Source organism: Peromyscus eremicus, chromosome 13 (assembly GCF_949786415.1).
Source record: "Peromyscus eremicus chromosome 13, PerEre_H2_v1, whole genome shotgun sequence".
Taxonomy (NCBI): Eukaryota; Metazoa; Chordata; class Mammalia; order Rodentia; family Cricetidae; genus Peromyscus; species Peromyscus eremicus.
The window spans coordinates 35,562,468-35,568,300 of NC_081429.1; the positions used below are offsets into that span (position 1 = coordinate 35,562,468).

General features: G+C 42.5%; 1 pseudogene; it reads left to right on the forward strand.

Annotated features, from left to right (window-relative positions):
* Positions 1 to 4,916: 4,916 nt before the first annotated feature.
* Positions 4,917 to 5,341, forward strand: LOC131923669 (mitochondrial import receptor subunit TOM20 homolog; annotated as a pseudogene).
* Positions 5,342 to 5,833: the final 492 nt, after the last annotated feature.

Below are 5,833 nucleotides of genomic sequence, written 5' to 3' on the forward strand. Positions count from 1 at the left end.
TTTTATGCACTTTACAACCAGCGTGGCGTTTGTGATATTGAAGAAATAATCCACAGGCTGTTTTATCTCACGTAGCTGATGAGCAGCTTTAAATAATACCGGCACTTACTTGGAGAAGCAAGAAAAAATATTTAACTTTAAGCATCATCATTAATAAAATAATTATACTAGTGGATGGATCAATTATAAAAAAGTGAATTTCTTCAAAAATCAAAGAAACTGGCTCAGGTTTCCACTAACAAAACATGTAAATGGAAAGTTGCAGCATCTTCTAATTTTGTCTCATAAAATGAGTCTATGCTACAAAATATTTGATGGAAATCTTTGTGTTTTTTTGTTTTTTTTTTCTTTTCCTTCATTTCCTTTCCATTTATATGTTTCCATGGACCTTATTTGAACTCAGATCCACATGGTAACACATCCAGAGCCAAGCCAGTACCACACCTCTCTCTTTCTAAACAACATTGCTTGGTCAGCTTATATAGGCTTTGAGGTCTCCCGGGTCTATAAACAGTTGGGTATTTTTTGAAGGAGCCACAATGTCCATTCCTTCAGCACAGAGAGATGGCCAGTGGTGGAATTAAACAGGCTGACGTTGCCAATATCCTTGTCATCTTATAGCTGCAAAATATCCCGTAGCTCACAATTTACAAAAAGATTAACAGCTTGGCCATGCTCACAGTCTACAAACATAAACTTAATAACCTCATTAGAACCTTCCAACTGGCCGCATCCATGAACCCAAAGAAGAAAGCTAACCATTTTCCCTGCTACCCGTCCTTCTGGTTGTTGATATGCATGTGTGCATTGCTCTCATCTGCCTTGTGGTCCTCCCTTGTGCAATTCCAAAATGAATCATCCTCATTAAATGGAAAGTAAAACTGACCAGCGCATGCTTATTGCCGGCCAAACTCCGCCAAGTCTCCAGCCACTATTTCTGCTCCCGGGGCCACCAGAGACCAAATGGACTATTTCCATCCCCTGCCAGGAACACAAGCCAGTATTTACTAGTACTTATGCAAAATGATTTTCCAGAATCATTTTTCAAAAGCTGAATGCTCAGTTGACTTATAAAGTCTAAAATGGATTAATAGGAAAGAGATAGACAGTCCCAGATGCACAAGTTATCAATTTTATGCACAGGATGAGTAAGCCTTACATATTTCAGCTAAGCTGGAATTACAATAACCCCGTTTCTCTCAGGAGAAATGGTGGCTGCCATAAAAATGAAGATGTGCTTTGTTTTACTCGCAAAACAGGAAGTATTCTTGGCTGGATTAAAGTGATTGGCGTGATGGCTTAGAGACACTGCCTGACTGGATTTGTCACCAATGCTGAACCATGTATGTCTACATGAGCACAGTGGCCAAAGGATGGGAGATGATGTATGTGCTCAATTGTTCACTTAATTTTTTTTTATTCAGACAACATTCACTGAGGATTTAACATCAGTAAGACATTAAACTAGACATTTGGACACAACAATAGAAAGAGTCCCTTCTTGCATGAACTCATAATCTATTCCCCTTACTCTCCTAAACGTATGACCTTGGAATCCATTGCCTATAAGCAACAGAAACCATCTCTATCTTGCCTACAAATATGGAAATCTTTAAAGGATGAGGAGCAGCTGGCAAGGCTAAGAACAAGAGGATAGAAACCAGATCCCTCATAGGCTTTGAGGTACTAGGAGAAATATAAACAGCTTTCAGGTATCTGCTCTGAAATCGGGCTTCTGTGACCCCTTTCCTTCCATGCCATGCTACTTAGCATTGTAAATAGTTTGTATTGTACCACACAGTGGTCCCTTTTTCTGCAGAAGGATGGGGTACCTTGCCTGAAAGACTCACCAAGATTGACTAAAAAGGAACAGAAGCAATCTCTTAACGTGCGTGGGTGCTAGGAAAGTATTCTTTCCACAGCCCAAGGTATATTTCCCCCCACAGAAAGGCCACTGGATCTTTCGCTCAGAGCTAATCTCACCCTAGGCTTTGAGAGGAAGAGAGAGAAGTTGGTAGTTCAGAGTAATAAATAATAAATAAATAATAAATCACCATTTATTCATTCTTGCCTCAAGACTCAACTTAGCTCTTACTCCAGAGGCCAGTAGCTGGATTCTGCACTGTTACCTACGACCCAAGTCTAGGAACCATGTATCCATCACCTTGATACCTCAAAAGCCCAGCACTAACCTGAAGTTAGAAAGGAGTTAGGACCTGGCATTGGACATGCCCCGTGTATCATAAACTACCAGTATTGATACACATTACATGTCCAATGCCAGGTCCTTCCTAACTCCTTTCTCAGCATTGCCCTGACAGTCTGTCTAAGTACTCTAGTCTCCACCAAACTGAGCTCTGTCTCCCATTCCTGAGTTTGACATCCTTCCTTCCTCCCACTGGAATTCTACTCTTGAATTGGAGCTTTGCAATTGGATGAGTAAGGAGCAACACTCTGACTCGGGGAAAGCTATGTGATCTTGTAGTCACTATACCTTGATTAGCTTCAACTACTAATCTGTAAAATGGGTTCAATAATATGTTAATATTAGTTATATTAAATACCATATAGCTCATTAGGTGGTAGAGATTAAATGAGATTAATTTATTGGCATAGTTTGTGCAGATAATAAAACGCTTCCTAATTAATCCTTGGTCCTTTCTTAAAACATGTTTTAGAATTTCACTACTTTTCCCATTCTTGCTACATGACTGGCTGAATTTTAGGCTCCTGCTTCCATCAACTGCAAAGTCTTATCTGTTCCTATGCTTTAACTCTCTCTTTCCCACATCTCAGACTGGCTGTAGCAAGTCCAGACCCAGACTCCCTGTCTCTGCTGTGGCCATATTTTTAGCGCTGCATCCCACCTCAGTCCCTTCAAACCAAGTGCCCATCACTACAGTTCAGTGAAATCAAGTGTCTACTTTCTCAGGCTTCTCCCCCGATAGCCATAAGCAGGAGACTTGACTCTTCTCATTTACCCCTGCCTGTTAGGAAAATTGGGGAAACAGCCATGTTTCCCAGAAAGCCAGTTCTCCCGTGGCCACTCAGTACTCCCCTAATTGTTAACTAAGTTGTGATTTTTTTTTTTCCCCTATAATGATTTGGCTGAATCCTTAGTTGCCTAAACGCCGGAAATGCTTTCTTCCCTCCTCAGCAAATAGTGTCTTTAAATATATCAATTACCTTCAGTGCTCCAGGCTCTGAAGCAAACAGTAGATGGAGCAAGTACACATGGTGTGATTCTGCATCCTACTAAGGATAGTGAGAAGACCAAATAAATGTGCACACACACACACACACACACACACGGATGCCATGACTAGTTACTGTCTTCCACATCGATTGGTGAATAATGATACCAGAAGCATCCTAAAATAAATAAATAAATACATACATAGATACATACTTCTTCTGGTGGTTTGAATAAAAATGGCCCTGTAGGCCCGTAGGGAGTGGCACTATCAGGAGGTGTGGCCTTGTTGCAATAGGTGTGGCTTTGTTGGAGGAGGTGTGTCACTAGGGGGTGGGCTTTGAGGTGTCAGATGCTCAAACCTGGCCCAGTGTGTCACTGTCACTTCCTGCTGCCTGAGTATCCAGGTGTAGAACTCTCAGTTACCTCTCCTGCACCATGTCTGCCTGCTCGCCACCATGCCTCCTACCATGACGATAACAGACGAAACCTCTGAACTATAAGCCAGCCCCAATTAAATAGTGTCTTTAAATATATCGATTACCTTCAATGTTCCAGGCCCTGAAACTACATTAGTTACATAATTACAATTAAATGTTTTCCATTACAAAAGTTGTCAGGGTAATGGTGTCTCTTCACAGCAACAGAAACCCAAACTAAGACACTTTTGAAGAGTGGATAATGAAGATACCAGTTAGTCTGGGTTCTAGAAAGCCCTCTGTCTATTGATTTTGCAGAGAGATATATCAGACATAATTTGGATCTCAGTTTTCACTTCCTGTGTGTGAATTAGGTACTAAAGCCTTACCCAAACTCCAGCAGTCAGCTCTGCACTGGGCTGATGATGAGCAGATTCAATCACTTGCCTGTGATTGGCAGCCTTTCCTCATCATTAGAGCTGTAGACTCATGGTGGACTCATACAGAAGCAAGTAGCTTAAGGGAGCTCGCTCATGTTTCTGAATAATACCTCTTTGTATGCATACTTAACACTTTATTTGCCCATATTCCCAAGATGCACATTCTGTTTCTAGTTTATGGCTTATGAATAACATTGCTATAAGCATGCTTGTACATGCTTTTGGGTGAACCATAGGTGCTTTGAGTTTATACCTTACAAGTGGAATTGTTGGGTCATAATACACACACACACACACACACACACACACACACACACACACATAACTTTTGAATGGTTCTCTTCCTCTGCATGTGTTTTTAAGAGGGTGCTTCTGCTATTCTAAAGAAATGGCAGTTCTGCAGGGAGGCTTGACCCTGTGGTACCTAAGACATTGACTGTGCAGAGCTTGGAGCTCAGCCCTTCCTTGTGTTTGCTCTTTGCACTCAGGAGATGTTTTTATTACCTGCTGGGCAGATGCATCATTAAACAAGAATTTATGCATCTCCCAAAAGCCTGATGGGAATTCCTCAGGGCAGAGAGTATGGTTCCTCACATGCATGCACACTGTTTTAGGAGCCTCCTGATGGCAAGTGAGTGAGGATACAGCCAGAGAGGCAATCAGGGGGGGTAGAGTAAGGTCAGAAAACCAGATGGAGAATCCAAAAGCAGGCCTCCAAGGACAGCCTGAGAAGACATGAGGAGGAAGCGAACTAGTCTTTCCAGTCCTAATTGGTAGCTGTGAGCAACTCACAGGCTCCCAGCACTTGGTGCTAACCACTGCTCTGCCAATGCTGCACCCAGCATATGCCCCAGAGCAGCGAAGATGATTGGCAGGCACGGCACCAAAGCAGCAGGTATGTGCAGCACCCTCTTCAGCCAATACTGCATCTACTTCTACTGCAAGAAGCAGAGTGACCTCAGCTTCAAGAACAAAGATAATCAGATGCTTGCCGGGGAAAGAGGTGATCTGTCCGAGTCACCTGACCTTAGGGATGCTGAAGCTGTTTAGAATTCTTCCCCGAAGAAACACAGCCCAATGAAGAGTTGTTGGTGAAAGGGGACCATGAGAAGGGTGTAGACTACCTGACCAATGCAGTTGCTGTGTATGGACAGACTCTCCCAGCATCCCAGATCCAGATGTTCCTGACCAAGCTCCCAGCCTTCAGTCTGAGAACTGTGAGTGCTCAGAGCTTGACCTACAATGGTGTGGAAGAAGCCAGATGTCAACACAATAAAATCTCAGTTTAAATTATTCTTTAAATTCTTATCTTGGCCGCTGAGTGGCTCTGGGGTTAATAAGGGCAGACATGATTGTTATGGACTGTCCTGCAAGTGAAATTTACCAAAATCAGTGTTTACTTGGGCTAAATCCACAATCTGTTTGTTTTAATTTTTCCCAGTGAAAATTGTATTTTAATGGAGGTTTTCATTTTATAAATACACCACGAGCTGCCAAAAGAAAAATAAAACCAAGGAGTGAGCTATTAAGAAAGAATTATCGCAGACAGTGAGAAGGAGGAGGCTGGGGCGAATCCTGAGTCCACAGGAGCTGACCTCCAATGGCCCCTTTGTCCCTGTTCTATACTGTGCTGGTGAGGAGGTAACAGACAGTGTGGAGAGGAGAAAGGCTGATGGCATTCCTCTTTCCTGGATCACTACTTCTCTAAGGTGACTGTTGAAAACACCAAACCCTATGGCTAAGTTGCCAAAACCCTTCTCCATACTGCCAGAACTTAAAAA